This window comes from Vicugna pacos, chromosome 21 (genome assembly GCF_048564905.1).
Source record: "Vicugna pacos chromosome 21, VicPac4, whole genome shotgun sequence".
NCBI lineage: Eukaryota > Metazoa > Chordata > Mammalia > Artiodactyla > Camelidae > Vicugna > Vicugna pacos.
In genome coordinates this window covers 16,639,335-16,656,208 of record NC_133007.1, presented here as the reverse complement: position 1 = coordinate 16,656,208, position 16,874 = coordinate 16,639,335, and the positions used below count along the sequence as shown (strand labels likewise).

General features: G+C 46.5%; 1 protein-coding gene and 1 non-coding gene across 3 annotated transcripts in view; one reads left to right on the top strand and one right to left on the bottom strand.

The window, feature by feature from the left end:
- RCSD1 (RCSD domain containing 1) overlaps window positions 1-16,874 on the top strand; it is a 59,156-nt gene that overhangs the window by 16,639 nt on the left and 25,643 nt on the right. The gene's annotated exons all lie outside the window — the stretch shown is intronic.
- TRNAG-ACC (transfer RNA glycine (anticodon ACC)) lies at window positions 9,344-9,416 on the bottom strand. The gene has a single exon. It is a non-coding gene; the product is annotated as a tRNA-Gly (tRNA).

Sequence of the window (16,874 nt, the reverse complement as noted above, 5' to 3'; positions counted from 1 at the left end):
CTGGCCAGTTGAAGGGTGAAGAGAAGGATTTGCAGCTGGGGGAGCAGCAGGAGAAAGGAGGGCGTGTGAATTTGTGAGAGCAACTGGATTTACTCGGTAGACCGTGTAAGACTCCATAGGACTTGATCTGGGAGGCGCCAGGATTTCTACACAGAGGCGTGTGGAGGCACAGCGACATTGCAGAGGGAGAGCTGAAGGGGCCGGCCTTGAAGCTGCAGCTGTAGGGCAGGCACACTGTTATCTTAAACTGGATATGTACTTGGCATGGCTGCTGAGATTACGGGGAACGTGAAGGCTCTCGAAAGCCACCTCTTTGTGGTGCCACTTCTTTTATCCCCAAAGCAGTGGGAGATAGGGAGTTAGGTGATCAGGTTTGCATTTTAGAAAGTTCGCTGTGGCTGTGGTCCCCAGAGAATGGACTGGAGAGAGCATCACGTGGAGACCTTTAGGGGGCTGTTCGGTCGCCTGGACTAACAGCCAGGCAAGGTGGGCTTCAGGAAGGTAGAGGAGGTAGAGGGAGAGAGAGGAGATTGAGGGCGACCCTCACAGGGCCAAGAACTTTCTACCTCAGCCCTAGCTGAGGATGAAGGGAAGGGGCAGCGTGGTTCCAAGGGGCCCGTGCTGTTGTGGAGATATGCCCAGACATGGCCATGGCATTTAAAGGGCACACAGACGTGGGACTGGGTTTCTCGTGTCCGTAATGAAGAGCAGTTCCCCTGTGTCTCTTGGGCATCTGTACAGGTACGTTGTGCATGTTGGTATGTATGTGCTGGAGGACAACCAAATGAGTGTTACCATCTAGCTGGAAGAAGCCAGGCCTGGTGGTGCACGAGTGCAGGGCTCTGGACCAAATTCCATCCCTGTGGAAATTGCTGTGGATTGTTGAATCAATGGCACAAGATTTGGGGCCCTCACCAGGATGATAATTCTGTCCCTGCCTGACTTACTAGGAGGATTAAATGAGTTAACGTGTGTGTGCATCGTGAAGGACTTGGAAGAGGTATAAAGGACTTGACAGATGCGAGGTGTTGTCACCTCTGTGTTTTGGAAAACACAGAGAAATGTCTGGAAACGACTTGGTGCCTCAAAGAGAAGCAGGCGCTCTGGAGCGTGTGGGGCAGGGTGGGGGTCGGGGGCTCCAGGGGACGGGTACCTCCGCTTGGGCCTCTGCTTCCTCCCCTTGTGGCTTTTCTTTGAAGCTCGGAGCAGCTGTTACAAGAGAGGCCAGGTTGGGCCCTGCCCAGATCACTCTGCTCAGAGGCAGAGTCTGCGTTTGAAGCTACAAAGAGGAAACCAGCAGGGGGTGTGGGGGGTGTGGGGGGCGTGGGCAGGACTTCCTGACTGTAGTACGTGGGTCCGTCTCTGGCCTGACACCCCAGGGGCCCACCAGGAGGCCCTGGGACGTAAGGAGAGACCTGCTCTCCTCACCAGGGGGACCACTGCCCCGTCCCTCCATCCAAGGGCTCTGTTCCAGTCACAGTCAAGGGCGAAGTTCAGGAACTACAGGGACTTCCCCCTGCCCAGTGAAGTGTTTTGAGCTTTAGAAGCAAAAGCACCAATTAAGGACAGAGCAGGGAGGGCAGAGGTCAAGAATTCCAGCCCAGCCAATGGCTCTGCTTGTGTGAAGTCGGGCAGTTCTGATAGAGAAGGAGCGAAGAATTCAAGGTGCTTTTACCCTGACGACATGCTAGGAGCAAGAGTATATACATCGTATGATGGGGCGAGGGGGACGTGGGCACAGCCCCAGAGGCAGCCTCCACAAACCAGGTTCGACACCTGGATTCTCTGCCAGGGCTGCCATAACAAAGTGCCACGGAAGGGGAGGGGCTTAAACCCAGAGATTTATTTTCTCACAGTTCTAGAGGCTAGACGTCCAAGATTAAGGTGTCAGCAGGGTTGCTTTCTCCTGAGGCTTCTCCTCTTGGCTTTAAGATGGACTTCTCCCAGTCTCTACAGGATCTTCCTTCCTTAAAGGTCCTAATCTCCTCCTTACAAGGACACCAGTCACATTGGATTATTCACCCTAATGACCTCTGGAGACTTTATCTCCAAATAGGCTCATTCCGAGGTACTGGGGTTAGGACGTCAACATATGAATTTGAGGGACACAATTCAATATATAATGACACCCCCCATACCCATAGCCTCACTTTCAGCGTGGGTAAGAACGGAAAAGTCGCAGTGGAGGTCACCAAGCCACGGGGTGGAAATAGAACTCCAAGGACACTGAACACCCCGTGGCCCAGGGCCCACCTTTCGCTCACTCCACGTCGGGATGCTTTCTGTCACGCCTGTCCCTGGGACACATCCTAGAGAGAGGGCACCAGGGCACCAGGGCACACCGCATTGCGCACTGGCAGTATTGCTGCCCAGCTCTCCCACTTTTCTGCTCCCCACCCCCACCTGCCCCAGGCACAGCTTCTGTCACCTCCTCCTGGTTAGATACACTCGCATCACCTCTGCTGCCAACACAGAGTGCGACGCGATGGACTCCGACCGTGCGTTTTCCAGCCTCTCGGAGCTGCTCTGGCGTTCTCTGTCTTGAAGGGCTTTGCTCCTGCGGGTCCCTCTGCCCTGAACTTCCCTGCTCTTCCCCACCCTCCTGTGAGAAGTTTTATTACTCTGAGCTCTTACTCCCCTGTCACTAGTCCATTTGGGGGCCATGTCTACCAAGCCAAGACAAAGGGGTAAGGCATGGCGGGGGGCCGTGGTCAGCCTTGATAACCAGCTGCCTATCTGCCCTCTGTTCTGAGATCACTGGGCAGGAAAGAGGAGGTGGAGCCTCTGATGGGCGGGCAATCTCCCAATTGCTCTGAGAGGGGCTGCACCCCCCACCACATTCACCCTTATCTAGGGGGTGGGCCTCAGATGTTTCCTTTTCCCACAGGAGGGTGGTGCCCGGTTACCAGGCCCCCAGAGGAGATTTCCCCACCCCTGGCTCCTATCGCCTCACTCTCCATTCCTTGTGGAGCCAGTGATTCCCCCTTATCATCTGGACTGCAGAGGATATGAGTTTAAAAGGAACTGGGCCCCTTTTAAGTTGAAGCCTCACCATGGCCAGATACGGGAGTGCATTTTCAGCCAAGAGGCCCAGGTAAAGATACAAGCAGTTGTCAGACTGGAACCAGGCCTGCCCCGCCGTAGAGAGAGACCCACTAGTTGCTACCCCAGCTGGAGGCACACATTTTCCAGTGACGAAAACTGAACAGCTTCTAAGCTGATGAACATTCCTTTCATTCCTCCATCCTTCTGAATTTACTTCCAGTTTTTGTCGAAGTGTATCTATATGTTTTCGTGCGACTCTCATCACCGTGCACAAAACGCTGTGGATTTCTTAGCCCTTTTTTTTCCCTTTTTGTTCCATACACATCTCCATGTGTTAGGAAGGTTGTGTATTTGTCATTTTTAATGGGAACATAGTGTTTTATTGCCTTTATGATCTATAGTTTACTTCAACTGTTTTCTAAAATACAGTATTCAGATGGCTTCTGAGTTTTCATCTCATGTGAATAGCAATGCTATAATTTTGTATAAGCTGTACTTTTCCTCTTTATTTCCTTAGCATATATTCTAAAAAACAGAACTAGCATTTTCTTGTTACGTAGTCCCAGATTATTGTCTCTAGAGAGGACGGAATTAATCGATGCGTAATGCTAATAGAAGTTTTTAAGGGAATGATTTTCCCCATGACCCTGGTAGCTCTGGCTTTTTATTATTATAACATATTTTATGTGTTATATTTACAATATATTTATTGTAGTTGTGCGTTGGTAACCTTAAAGTTAACTTCCATTTTAGTGTTGATTCTCAAAGTCCTGTGTCTTCCCAAATCTGGGTCAGTATTTTCTCCTCGTGCTTTGGAACTTTACCTCCTTTGATGCTTTCTGGTGTTTCTTTTACACAGATTTCACATTTATAAATATGTTGTGTGATTTCCCTTAGCAAGCCTTTCCCCGGCAGCAGCCTTTGCCTCCACTAAGTCTTCTTTAGATCAAAGCCATGGTTCTCAACCCTGGATGCATGTTAAGAGTCACGTGGAGTAGGGCATCACCCTGCTTCCAAAATATGGAACCTGGGCCCTCTTTGGAAATAAAGGAGAGGAGCTGAGCATACTACTGGTCTCATCTAGCAAATGGAGACCCTGAGACCCAGAGACCTGATCCAGAAGCCAGAGCCTCCATCTTTTCCAATGGCTGATGTCTTTAAATCAATCAATATTTCTTGCACACCTACTGTATGTTGGCCACTCTGCTAGGAACAGGGGAAAGTCAAGAAGGCCATGGTACGTATCTTCAAGGGGCTTCATACTGTAGTGAGGGGGACAGACAGCTCAATATATCAAGAGAAGTGCTATAGGAGAGGTTTGCGTGGGTGGCTCAACTCAGGGAAGAGGTCCAGGAAGGCTTCTGGGAGGAGGTGGCAAGAAGCCAGGTCTTGCATGATGAAAAAGAGCTATCCAGGTGGAGGGAATAAGGATCAAGGCATTTGAGGTAGAGGAACAGCATGTGCAAAGACACAGAAGGATGAAAATGCATAGTGTGTTTAGAGGGCTGCAGAGAAGTTCGCAGTGGGAAGAGCAGGATGTGGAGTTGGACTGCCAGGGTTGGAATCCCAGATCCACAACAGCTTCATCGCCTTGGGCAAGTCACTTAGCCTCTCTCTACTCTTATTCCACCTTCCACAGCATGATGATCATAATGCCAGGCCTGCCTGGTGATTGATCAAATAAGATCATCTTTATGAAGCACTAACCATAGCACTTGGCACATGGTAAATGTTCAGTAAGTTTTGGCTTTTGGTTTTGTTTTGGTTAAGTTTTGGTTCTTAGAGAAAATTATCTTTTAGGGAAGAAAGATGGACAGAGCCTTATGTTCTACACTAACATGTCTTGATTGTGTAGTAGGTACTATATAGTAGGTAAGCCAAGTAAAGACATGGTTGGACAGATTTTAGACAGATTGTTTGGGCAACAGAGTCAGGAGAATGGACGAGAGGAAGAAGGTCAAAGCAAAGAAATCAGTTAGGTGACCACAGTCTCTCCCCACTCAAGGGAGAGATGAAAGGGGCCCTTAGGTGCAGTGACCGCAGTGACGATGAAGACGCCAGGCTGGAAACAGAGCTAGAAGACAGAAAGACCAGGCTTGGCGACCTCCTGGATGTGGGGAGGCAGGAGAGAGAGCAGGATGTGAGGTTTCCTAATCCTCCCACCTTGAAGTCTGCTCCTGTGCTCAGCCAGACCCTGCAGGCCCAGCAATCATCTCCTTTCCAAACAGGCCTGCCATCCCTGACCTTCATGGCTCCGAGGAGCTGACTTCCTGGGACTGGAAGGACTGTGGAGGAAGAACACAAGGGCCTTTTATTTCCAAAACGAGAGGGAGGCTACCCCTCTCCCCAAGGAAATGAGCTCAGCCTCCTCAAACCCTCCCTTTTGCAAAAGAAATCTCAAGCTTGGGGACTTGGAACCTGCTCAGGACCCTCACCGACAGCCGTCTCAGACATCCGGATGTCCTGGGGCTGTCGAAGTGTGTGGTCCAGGCCCTTGTCGGCCTGGGGACGGTGGCCCACAGGAGGGATGTACTTTGCAGAGCGGAAATGGCTCAAACCAGATATTACCTTGTTTGTTTTCCCTAGGAAGAAAAGAGACCATTTTCCTTTCCTCTTTTATTTATTTTTTAGGGATCAGGCAGATATTTTTAATTCCTCTAGTTTCCGGCTGTCCACAGGTGTTTCCTATGGTGTTGCTGTCAGGAAAGACAAAGCTCATGACGTAGTCAGCTTTGTTCCTGAGATTTCCAAAAAGTCTCCCCGCTCTGGCCTGTGTGTGCCACCTCAGATCCCCTCTGGGCAAGGTGAGGTGAGCTGTGTTCTGTACCATTGAAGGCAGGGCTAGCTCCAAAAACCTACTGATACGCGGTAGTGTTGGGGACAGTGGACAGGAGGGAGTCTTTGGTTTCCAGTATTACTCTGGTTGCTGAGTCCCTACCAACTGTGGCCTTAATGACAGAGGTGCCGGGTAGTTCCAGTAGAATTATTCTTCACTTCTCATATGTAGGAGTTCTCCCATGTCCAACCAATTATGACAGCCTGGTAGGACAGGTGAGGATGCCCTTGCTATTGAAAAAGCAGGATGCTTGTTTATTTCGACCCCCAAAAAGTTGTGCATAAACTGAAACTTCAGGGAAACCGTCATGTTTCTCATGTACCACAGAAGCCCGCAATGAGAAATCCTTTCTATAAATTGAAGAAACCGTTAGTAAAGCAACATAATCTCTCTCGACTGATCTGTTTTCAATATTTGTGGAGCCTCACATCTGTCTTTTAGAAAGAATGAAACAAATATGTGTTGCATACTTCTATGACACAGCTTGTCTTTTAAAACCCTCACAGCGGGGAGGGTATTGCTCAGTGGTAGAGCCTGTGTTTAGCATGCATGAGGTCCTGGGTTCAATCCCCAGTACCTCCGTTAAACAAACAAACAAATCTAATTGCTTCCCCACCAAAAATAAAAAATGAAACCCTCACGGCCATTCTGTGAGTTGAGTCTTACAGATCTATTTTACTGATTGGGAGACTAAGGCTCAGACTAGTTAAGGGGTCTAGTATCTGCTGAGGGACAGGAGTAGAACCTGAACCCAGCTCATCATGTCTGGAGTTGTATACTGTAATATATACCTTAGGTGTAATATACCTTAGAATTCAATGAGACAGCAAGGGTACCATTGATATATGTTACATAGTGATGTACATATGGTAATTAAAGACAAATCCATATATTAAACCAAAAGATGCCTCCTGGGATTATCCAGGAAAACAGGCAGACTAGGATAAAAACATTCTTCCTGTAGATCAGAGGTAGCAAACCGGTAGCCTTTTGGGCCCAGTGCTGCAGGCAGACGTTTTCTAGCCCCACTGAGGTTTCCTTTTTTTTTCCCCAACTGAGCCGATATGAAAAACAAAATCAGTAAATGGCACTTAAAAATCTGGATTTTAATCCCTTGAAAAATCAAGATTATTTGGTGATCTGGGACTTGAATGATCTTTTGAAACGTGGCCCAGTGTGACCCAAGCAAGCGGCGGGCTGGAGCTGAGTAGCAGGGCCTCTTCATCTGAGGATGCAGTCAGGGGTTTCTCCCAACCTCCTGTGCCCTTCTTTACGTTTCCTGCCTGTCCTCTGAAGGCACTGAAGTTTGCAAAGCCCACCCCAAATGATGTGGGAGAGGGGCATGGAAACAGGCCGCAAAAATACACCCAGGATCTGAATGGGTCTTGCACATTGGGAAGGTCTCGGTTTCCCGTCTACTCCTAAAGGGGTTGTGGCTCCTGTGAATGGCAGTTCCTGTTCAGAATTTGCATTGTTAACATCTGGAATAGAAATAGATTTCATAGAAGAGAGGATGGCTGTGTCGTACTAAGAGTCAGACTGGCCGAGTTTTGAGCCCAGCCCCACTATACCAGCATGTGACTCTGGGAAAGCGACTTTTTATCTCCATGCTTCCTTGTGAAATAGGACTAGTAATCTAATAATATCTACTTCCTAGGGCTGTTGAGAGGATTCAGTGAGCAATATCTGTGATGTGCTTTGCCCATCGTAAGCACTCAATCAATATTGATTCCTGGTCTCTTTTTGCTTTCCAGAAGTGATGAATACGTAGCCCCCCGGGTACATTGTCCATTTATCACCAGGGACATTAAGTGAGTCTGTGCTGAGCTGTCCACGGCCTTAGAAGACCAGAGTGTGGAGTCTAAAGGAAATCACCTGTTTCTTCCTCTTTTCTCTCATCTTGTAATTTCATTCTTCTAAGAGTATCTGCTGAGATGGAAGGGGACATTTTGGCTTCGGATGGATCATTTCCTTGAGCAGAGAGCCATTTGTAATAGAGAAGAGACAACATTTTAAAATGTTTTGGGGGCTACTGCAAATGGGATCCATTGACCTAGATTTTAGTAAACCTAAAAACAGCTGCAAGGTGCGTGTGTTTAAACTTAGTGGCACAATATCTTTATGGAATTATGGATAACTTCTCCTCCTCCCCTCTGGGCATATGTGTCCTGTTCCCAGACAGATGCTCAGGCCCTGGTTTTGGTATTTTGAGAAGACTGACAACTCACTCCAAAGTTGTTTTCAAGTATTTATTTGTTCCCCTGTTCAAATCAAACTTTCCCAGAAGATTTGGGGAGTAGAGCTTGAAATTCTCATTTCAGTATTTAAAAAAGTTTTCCTTTATTTGATGTTTTTCATATTATATCTTGACAACTTGCTTTCTTTCCCTTGAAAACATTTAGACAGCCCCATGAGTCAGTTCTAATTTACTTGTTCAAATACACATACACAATTTTACATGACTGAGATCACAGCAAGCATGCTGGGTCTTTACAGGCAGTATTTTTTTCTTTTGGTTTCCTTCCGCCAAATCAGCTCCCCTTCCCTATTACCCCAGCCTCCAGAAACCTCACATGTACCTTTCTGTAGGATATGTCATATTCTATAACTATATAAATTACTACATTATACACACACGTACTATAGGTATACATAGACATAAACACATATGGGGGTAGATGGTTCAATTGTTGCTTTATGAAACTGGGATCATATTATACATACTTCTCTACATCTAACTGTTCTCACTTTACAATTCTTCATGGAAGTTTGGAGTGCTCCAATTCATTCTTTTTAATGGTTTCATAATAGCTTGTTTATGTGAGTGGACCATAAAACATTTCCTTTTTATGGGTATTCACTTTGCTCCCAGAGTTTTGCTGCTCTAAACAGTGCAGCAGTCAGCCTCCCCGTCCTTAAGTACTGGGGCTTGTATGTCTGTGGAGCAGATTCCCAGGAGGGTGGGAGTGAATCAGAAGGTTTGTGTGATCTAAGATAATAAATGTTGCCAGATAACTTTCCTAAAAGACTGTACCAGCTCGCATCTCCTCCAACAATCTATGATGGTTCCTTCCTTCTGTTTCCCAAATAGCGGTGGCTGTTTCTCTCTCTCTCCCTTCTCTTTCCTTGCCTGTCTGATAAGCAGAAAGAGAAATCCTAGTGTTAATCTAATTTGCATTTCCTCGATAAGTAGTAAGTTTGAGCATCTCTTCATGTTTATTGGCTTTTTGAACTTGCCTCTCCATGAATTGCTTATTTATATTCTTTGTTATATATATTGTTCTTGTTATTTTGTAAAAACATTTTGTATAACAGATGTTATCTTTTCATTTGTGTTACAAACAATTTTTAAGATCTATTGCTTGCTTTTCACTTCATTTACAGTATTTTTGCCATTAAAAAGTTGTACTTTTTAATGTTCTTTTTTTGAATAGTGGAAGTTTTTTCTTTAATTTTTTTAAATGGAAGTACTGGGGATTGAACCCAGGACCTCATGCATGGTAGGCACACACTCTACTACTGAGCTATACCCACCCCGCCAAAAAAGTTGTCCATTTTTTATAAGGTGGGGGCTTTTAAATATACATATATAGAGAGAGATCTGGGATTTCTTTTTTAGTGAAAAAGGAAAATGTTTCATTTTAACACTCTTGTCCTATTATGCTGTTACATCCTATGTTCCAGCTAACTAATCTCAGTCTGCCTTCAAATGGACACGAACCCCAGAGTCAAGCGTGGGAAATCAGCAAAGCATGCTGGGAGCTGTTATCACAGGCTTCCCTTAGGCCACGTGTCAATTCTCTGACCAGATCCTATAGCTGATACCAGTCTGGAATTTTTCTATCTCCAGCTCTTAGACCCTGATTTCTCCTCCCTCCTCTGCCAGCCCCCTCCCCCACTTGCTCCTTAAATGGAAGTTTTCCTTCTATTTTCCCAGCTCTCTTCTATACTTTGTCCTTCTTTCTGATGGGAGAGATGTGGAATGTCCCTGAACTTTTCATGCCCCTTCCCCAGGGCCTCCTAGGGTCATAGGGTCCTTTCCTGCCATCTAAGCTGGGTAGCCCACCCTTCCCTGAACATCCAGCCTCTCTCCAAAAAGATATCTGCATCTCTGTCAGGGCTGCCCAAGTGCCTCTTTGCATTTGTGGTTTGCATGTTAAGAGTCAGGACAAATGTTTTCCTTTAAACTCCTTGTCGGATTTACCCCTTCAGTATAAATTCCAAATACCTTGGCTTTATGTGTAATACTAGCCTGTGTTTAGTGAGCACTTATTATGTGCCAGACTCTGCTGAGCACTGTGCATGTATGTTCTCTCTCCTGGTTCTTACACAAGCCTATGATGCAAATGTATCCTCGCTTTACAGAGGAGGCCACTGAAATTTACAGATCTTAGTTACCTGCCCATGGTCACATAAAGAGGAGAGTATGAGGATGTGAATCAAACATTCTGTCTCCGGAGCACCATCTGTAACCACCTTCTGAGCCTGTCTTACCCCCTATTCCTACTCCATCACTTCTCCTTCCTGGGTCTTCAGATGCAGTCACATTTACAGCCTGGACTGCTCCTTGGCCCATTGATCATGCCACCATGGATACAGCTTCTAGTACCATTGTCTTCTTAGCTTGCTCTTGTATTTAATCTACCTTTGCTTTGTATTTCCCCAACTGGACTGTCAGCTTCAATGGAACAGGGACCGTGACTTAATTTCTCTGTAACTGCCTCTTCCCACAAATTTGTTGACTGATTGCTTTTTATTTTTCAGGAACTTCCTCCAGCCTTCATTAAAATGATGTTTAGCCCAGACTCTGTAGGGATATTAAATAGTCTTAAATCTCACTCGACTTTAAAATACTTGCAGCTATGAATCTGCCGATGTCCCTGTTTAATTTGAGGTCTTGACTACCAGCATGAGCCAGTTCTTGGCCTTATTAAGTAAAATCAGTAGACAGTAGGAGTGATCAGTCAGTCAATGTTGGCTTGTAAAATACTTCCTATGCACCTTTCACTTAATCTTGATAATGACCTATGTAGTAAATCTCATCTCCATTTTTCAGAGGAGGAAATGAAGTCCAGAGAAGATAGGTCTGGGGCTAGACTCTGCTTCGGACTGTGAGTCCTCCTCTCACTGCATCACAGCAGCCTGTGCTTGGATGTCAGGATGATTGCAGCCAGGCCAGCGTGGGCCAGTCTGATCTTATTACCAGCACCATGCTGATCCTGGGGTGGAAATGAGCACCATATCTGCCCTCTATGCTTTCTGTGGGGATTAAGGAGGTCCTTTTGCAATCCCATATCCCCTCTGTGTGAAGTGACCTGAAAGCCACTAGAGTGGAGCCACCTCTCCTGGAAAAGCCACGACAGCCGCCCTGCCGGGCTCCCTGGTGGCAGCTCGGAGGGACGTGTGTGGATGTGTGGAGTGATGGGATAAAGTACTGCTGGTCTGTCCACAGCTCTACTGCCCAGAAGAAAACCAAACCATCTTGTGAGTCATCTGCTCAGATATCTATATGAGGAGCCGATTGGCCAGTGTCCAAGGAGAGATTCCTCGTGCACAGGGTGGAGGGCGGTACAAGTGCTGATAAGAGGGGAGCAAGAGGAGGCTGGCTTGTTTGTCTCTTAGACCTTGTGTTCTGTGTTTCTCAGGCTGAGGGTCGGTTTGTTTCTGTGCTGACTAGCGGGAGGATCTTTCTTGGCTTAATCCTTCTTCCCTCCCACAGGGCCCCAGAGCATCACTTGCTCACCCTAGAGGGTTGGTGAAAAGCCCTGTCTATATCTACTCCAAACGCTTCCCTGCAGGCCCATTCTATTCTTAGAGCCCCTGATTCCTGTTTCAGAACCGTGCGGCTCTCAAGCTGGCCGAGACTCAGAGCCTGTGCCCTTGGTGTAGTAGATAGCAAAACAAAGGAACACGCTGAAGGGTGTGAATGAAAGAAAACAAAACCTGTAGTCATTCCTTCTTGGTATGACTTCCCAAGGAAACCAAAGTGGGGGTTATTCTTTCCCCAGCTGGGCAGCAACCTGCCTGGGGAAAACCCTGGACTCTCCTCATTTAAATTCCCTTTTACAATTATGCTTCTTTTGACCGGCTTGGTCATGATTCTTTCTTACTGATTTCTCACCCATTTTTCCTTTTTATTGGCTTTTAAATGCCTCCTAGGCTATGTGCCATCTCATCTTCTTGAGAGAGAAGAAGCTCTTCGTTCTCAAAGAATTACTGACCCCAGTTTGCTAATTTGGAATGAAGGGATTATATCACATGGCCATTTGATTCCTGGCCATTTGAGAACAGGAGAGGGTTCCATTCTTAGAATCGTCTTTGGAAGAAGCAGGAGGAGAGATGGGGTTCTTTACTTTGCAGAGCTGTGTGTGAAGATGGCTGGAGATATAGCACTGCATTTCCTTGGGGCTCCTGAGCTTGCCAGCAGAGTTTGCTCTATTCTGTCTAAACTTAGTCAGGCATGCACCTCTGTTTGCATCTACATGAGAAAGATAACCTGCGTGTTCCCAACTGTCCTCACAGTGATGTTAAAGTAAGAAAATGAAGAGTGAGCCAGCCAGCAGGGGCCTTGGGAAGCCTCCCCGGCAAGCCGTTCACTTTGCCATGAGGAAGCGGAAGGGCAGAGAGGGGTGGAGAGGTCACACAGTGCTCCTGACCGCTGGGTCAGCGGCCTCCTCCTCCACCAGGATGCTCAGCTCTTAAAATTGTTCATCTGGATCTTCCCTTCTGACTCTGCAAGACAGAGCGTGTCTGCCCGGAGACTTAACCTCTTGTTTCCACTCGCTGCATTGTTTGGATCCAAGCATGTTCCTTGGAGAGCTGCTCCAGCCATTCACCCACTGGAGCCCCTGAGGGTCTCTGCTCCTACCTGATGGACTAGCCTCATCAGGCTTGGACCTGCAGGGGCAGGCCCAACCCTCAAACTCTGGCCATGGTGCTTTCCTTTTTATGGCCCCTTCAGGGCCGTGGGTGAAAGGCAGGACCTTCCCCACCTGCAGAAGCCAGAAGCAGGCTTATCTCTGGTGGCTGGTCTTGCCCCCATTACCCCACCCCACATCTCCAAAACATCCAGATGACCTCAGCTCATAAATGGCCCTGCTATGAGATAGGCTATCCGTGGCTGGAGCCCAAAATCTCATTTGTATATTCCTCTGATATTAACGTGCAATGCCAACCCACCTGATCTGCAGACTTGTTCTACCAGTGGGGATGAAAATGACGTGGCAGCAGCAGATCCCTACTTCCCCCTTGCAGTTCTTCAGGGCCAACTGGCAACAGCCTGCCATCCCTACAAGGAGTGCAAGGGTACCCACATTCCAACTAACTCCTGCTGTGTGGCAGTCATTGTCTTAGGTGACGACAAGAACAATAGCTCAGGTGGGAGGGAAGGCTTATTATGCACCAGGCACTGTGCTGGGACTTCATGTGCATTAACACATTTGGGCTTTATAACAATCATATGAGACAAGTGCTTTTATAATCCTTAATTTACAAGTGGGGGAACTGAGCGAAGTTGAGTCTTGCCCAAGATCAAACGTCTAGTAAGAGGAAGGGTTCGGATTTGAACCCAAACTGTCCTATCAGACAATCTCTTAGCATCTTCACCACCCCACAGTGGGTGTTATTAGCCGCATTTTATAGATGAGACTCTGAGCAGTTAAGTCAATTGCCCAAGACCCGCAATCCATAAATTTTAGAATGAGATTCAAATTTGAGCTTGTCAGACTCCAAATTCTGTACTCTCTTCACCATTCTTGCTTCCTGAGTGCTGCTGGCTGCCCTGGGTTGGACAGGAATGGCTGGGTGTGGTCTATTCCCAGCAGCTGCCAGAGGCTGCCCACCTCCTACAGCCATGGTGCCTTCTTGCCAATACGGTGGGGCCCATGGGACTGGCATCCTGGGACTAAGCCAAGTCCCGTAGTCCTGGGCAAATGAAAAGAGACCTTATAGGGGGAGGTTGTAGCTCAGTGGTAGAGTACATGCTTAGCATGCACGAGGGTTCAATCCCCAGTACCTTCATCAAAAAATCAGTAATAAAATAAATACACCTAATTATCTCCTCCCCCCAAAACAAACAAACAAAAAAATACAAGTAAACAATGTGTATTTATTCAAATAAATATATGCATCTTATAATACCTAAAGGCCAATACTTTTAAGAAAAGAGAGACCTTATGCAGATGGAGTGTGCCTCAAACTTTTTCTTTAAGCACTTTTTTTAATTAAAAAGAAATTTCATCACAGTTACGAGATAAAACTTACATATAGTAGAAGTCACGTAATTTAAGGGTGCAATTTGATGAGTATTGACTGTATACAGTTATGTAACCACCACCACCACAAGACAGAGGTCACAATCAAGATCTAGAACATTTCCTTTGTAGTCAGTCCCCGACGCCTACCCCTGGTCCCCGGCAATCAGTGAGTTGCTTTCTGTCATCATAGCTTTGCATTTTTAAGACTGTTCTTATGTAAATGGAGCCATTCTGGTCGTCTTTCACATCTGACTTCTTTCACGTGGCATAAAGCTGTCAAAATTCATCCATGCCGTGCACGTAGCCCTGGTTTGCTCCTTTTTATTGCCGAGTGGGATTCTGTGATATGTGTATAACACAGCATGTTCGTTTATCCACTCACCAGTTGATGGACATTTGGGTTTCTAGATCTGGGCTACCAGTAAGAAAGCTGCTCTAAAAATTTGCATACAAGTCTTTATGTAGATACATGTTTTTATTTCTCCTGGGCAAATACCAAAGAGTGGGATTCGTCAGGTCATTTGGTTGGTGTATGTTTAACTTGAGAGGCTGCCAAAATATTTTTCTAAGTGGGCATACCACGTAGCATTTCCTCTAACAATGGATGAGCACTCCAGTTGCTCTGCAGGCTCCCCAACATTTGGCGTTGTCAGTTTGTCTTACTGTAACCATTCTTGTGGGTATCCAGTGATATCTCTTTGCAGTCTTAAGTTGCATTTACCTAATGATTAATGTGCTTATTTGCCATTCACATATCTTCTTTGGTGAAGCGTCTGTCCAGATCCTTTGCCCTTTTTTAATTGGGTTATTTGTCTTATTATTACACAATTTGATGAGCACTTTTTAATCCCCAAATGTGAACTCCTGAAAGCTTTGGCTGCCAGAGGCATGTGGTGTTGTGGTTCAGAACACAGGCCTCAGGAGATCATCGGAGTGTGGATTCTAGACTTACCATTAGTAGCTGTGCGATCCTGGACCACTTACTTGGGCTCTCTAGGTATCAGTTTTCTCATCAGTAACATGGAGGTACTTATGAAACCCGTGTCACAGAGATGCTACGAGGATTGAATGAGATAATCTTAACACAGTACCTGGCACAATAAACTTTCAGTAAATCAGCTGCTTTATTGTTGTTGAGAGAATGACATGACAAAAGTCTACTCTTATTAATTTAAAATCAGTTGCTAAAGAGAGATAGTTAAGCAAAGATGGCAGGTGTAGATAGAATCACCCAGTACGGGGATGGTGCTGGGCACAGAGGGGACCTGAGCAGCCCAGCAGGTCTGGACTCATGTGGGACTCTTGGCCCGAGAGTGCTCTCAGTCAGCTTCTGGAGGGGACACTCACACCATGAATCAGCCCCAGGCCCAAGGGGAGCAGCCAGAGGGAAGAGCAGGTGGGAAAGAGATGTCAGGCCATCTACAAGCCTCTGCAGGCTGAAAGCCAATCCCCCTACCCTTCCCAGCTCCCCCTTTTCATACCAGGGGTCAGCTGTTTTGCTCTATGGAACCCAACAGACCTTTCAAGTGAAGCAACTCAACTCAGCTAGGTGGTTTTCTTTCCTTTTCTCTTCTTTGGACGGTGTGGCAAGAGGAGATGGGAAAGATAATTAAAATAACTGCTTCAAGACCCCTTTGGCCCCACCCCAGTGAGTTGGCTTCTTGGGCAGGTAGCGCCTGCCTGTACTTTGCATGGGGCCTCTTTGACATACCAGAGATTGTGGGCTCCCGCCTAGAGCATCCCTGGGCAGCAAGGAGGGGAGGACAGCCTTGGTATCTGAGGACAGCTGCAGGGGCAGACCAGAGATGTGGATTTTAGATCCTGTGCAGACACCACTCTGCACTGATAGGGACTCATGCCTTTCTGTGCATCATTTGATCCTTGAGGAAATGTGTCTGAAAATCCTAGCTGCCAACAGAAGGATCCAACCATTCTAGATAAAGAAATAGACAAATTTTAAGTATTTTTTAAAGATATGTCATGTTTTAGGAGAGATTGGATTATTAAAAGTGGAGAAGACAAATACCCAGGGATGGGAATAAGAAATCATAATGGATTTCTTAGCTCCAAGTAGAGACTGGAGGTTCAGGTTGTTAACCATTGGATTCATCAGGGAAGGTCTCATTCTTTGCCCTCTAGGTACTATGCCATTGACCTTGGACGAGTCAATGAATCGTAATGAACGTATTCAAGCCAGGTGTGCCCAGAGCCAACCCTGGCTGACACTTTGTTTCCATTTCCACTTCAAGGTCCTGATCTATATTTATCAAGCCCGCACAATGTTTGCCCAGTGGTGTTGGTTTACTGGGACATCATTCATTTATTCATTCATTCATTTACAGGCATTTATCAAGCACTTAATATCACAGTGGGCTAGGGGATGGGGACACGAATAATACACTGTCCCTGAGCTTACAGCAGAAAGAGACAGGCTTGCAAAACCACGGTATTTGATAAACTCTCTGTTTTTCAGACACATCGACCTTTAGTTTCCTTAAACACCTCCCAGTCTTCTCAGTTCCAGACCTTGGTGTAAACTCTCCTTGGAATGCCGTTGGCTACCCCCCTCCCCTCCCCACCTCATACACTTTGCTTGGATCACTGCTACTTATCTTTCAGGTCTCAGTTTAACCATCACATCTTTGGGTCAGGTCCCCTTGTCACTTGCTTTCCTAGTCCTTTCCCTCTGCAGCATTTATTACCCTAACAACAACCTGGGGCAAAAATGATGGTTGTTG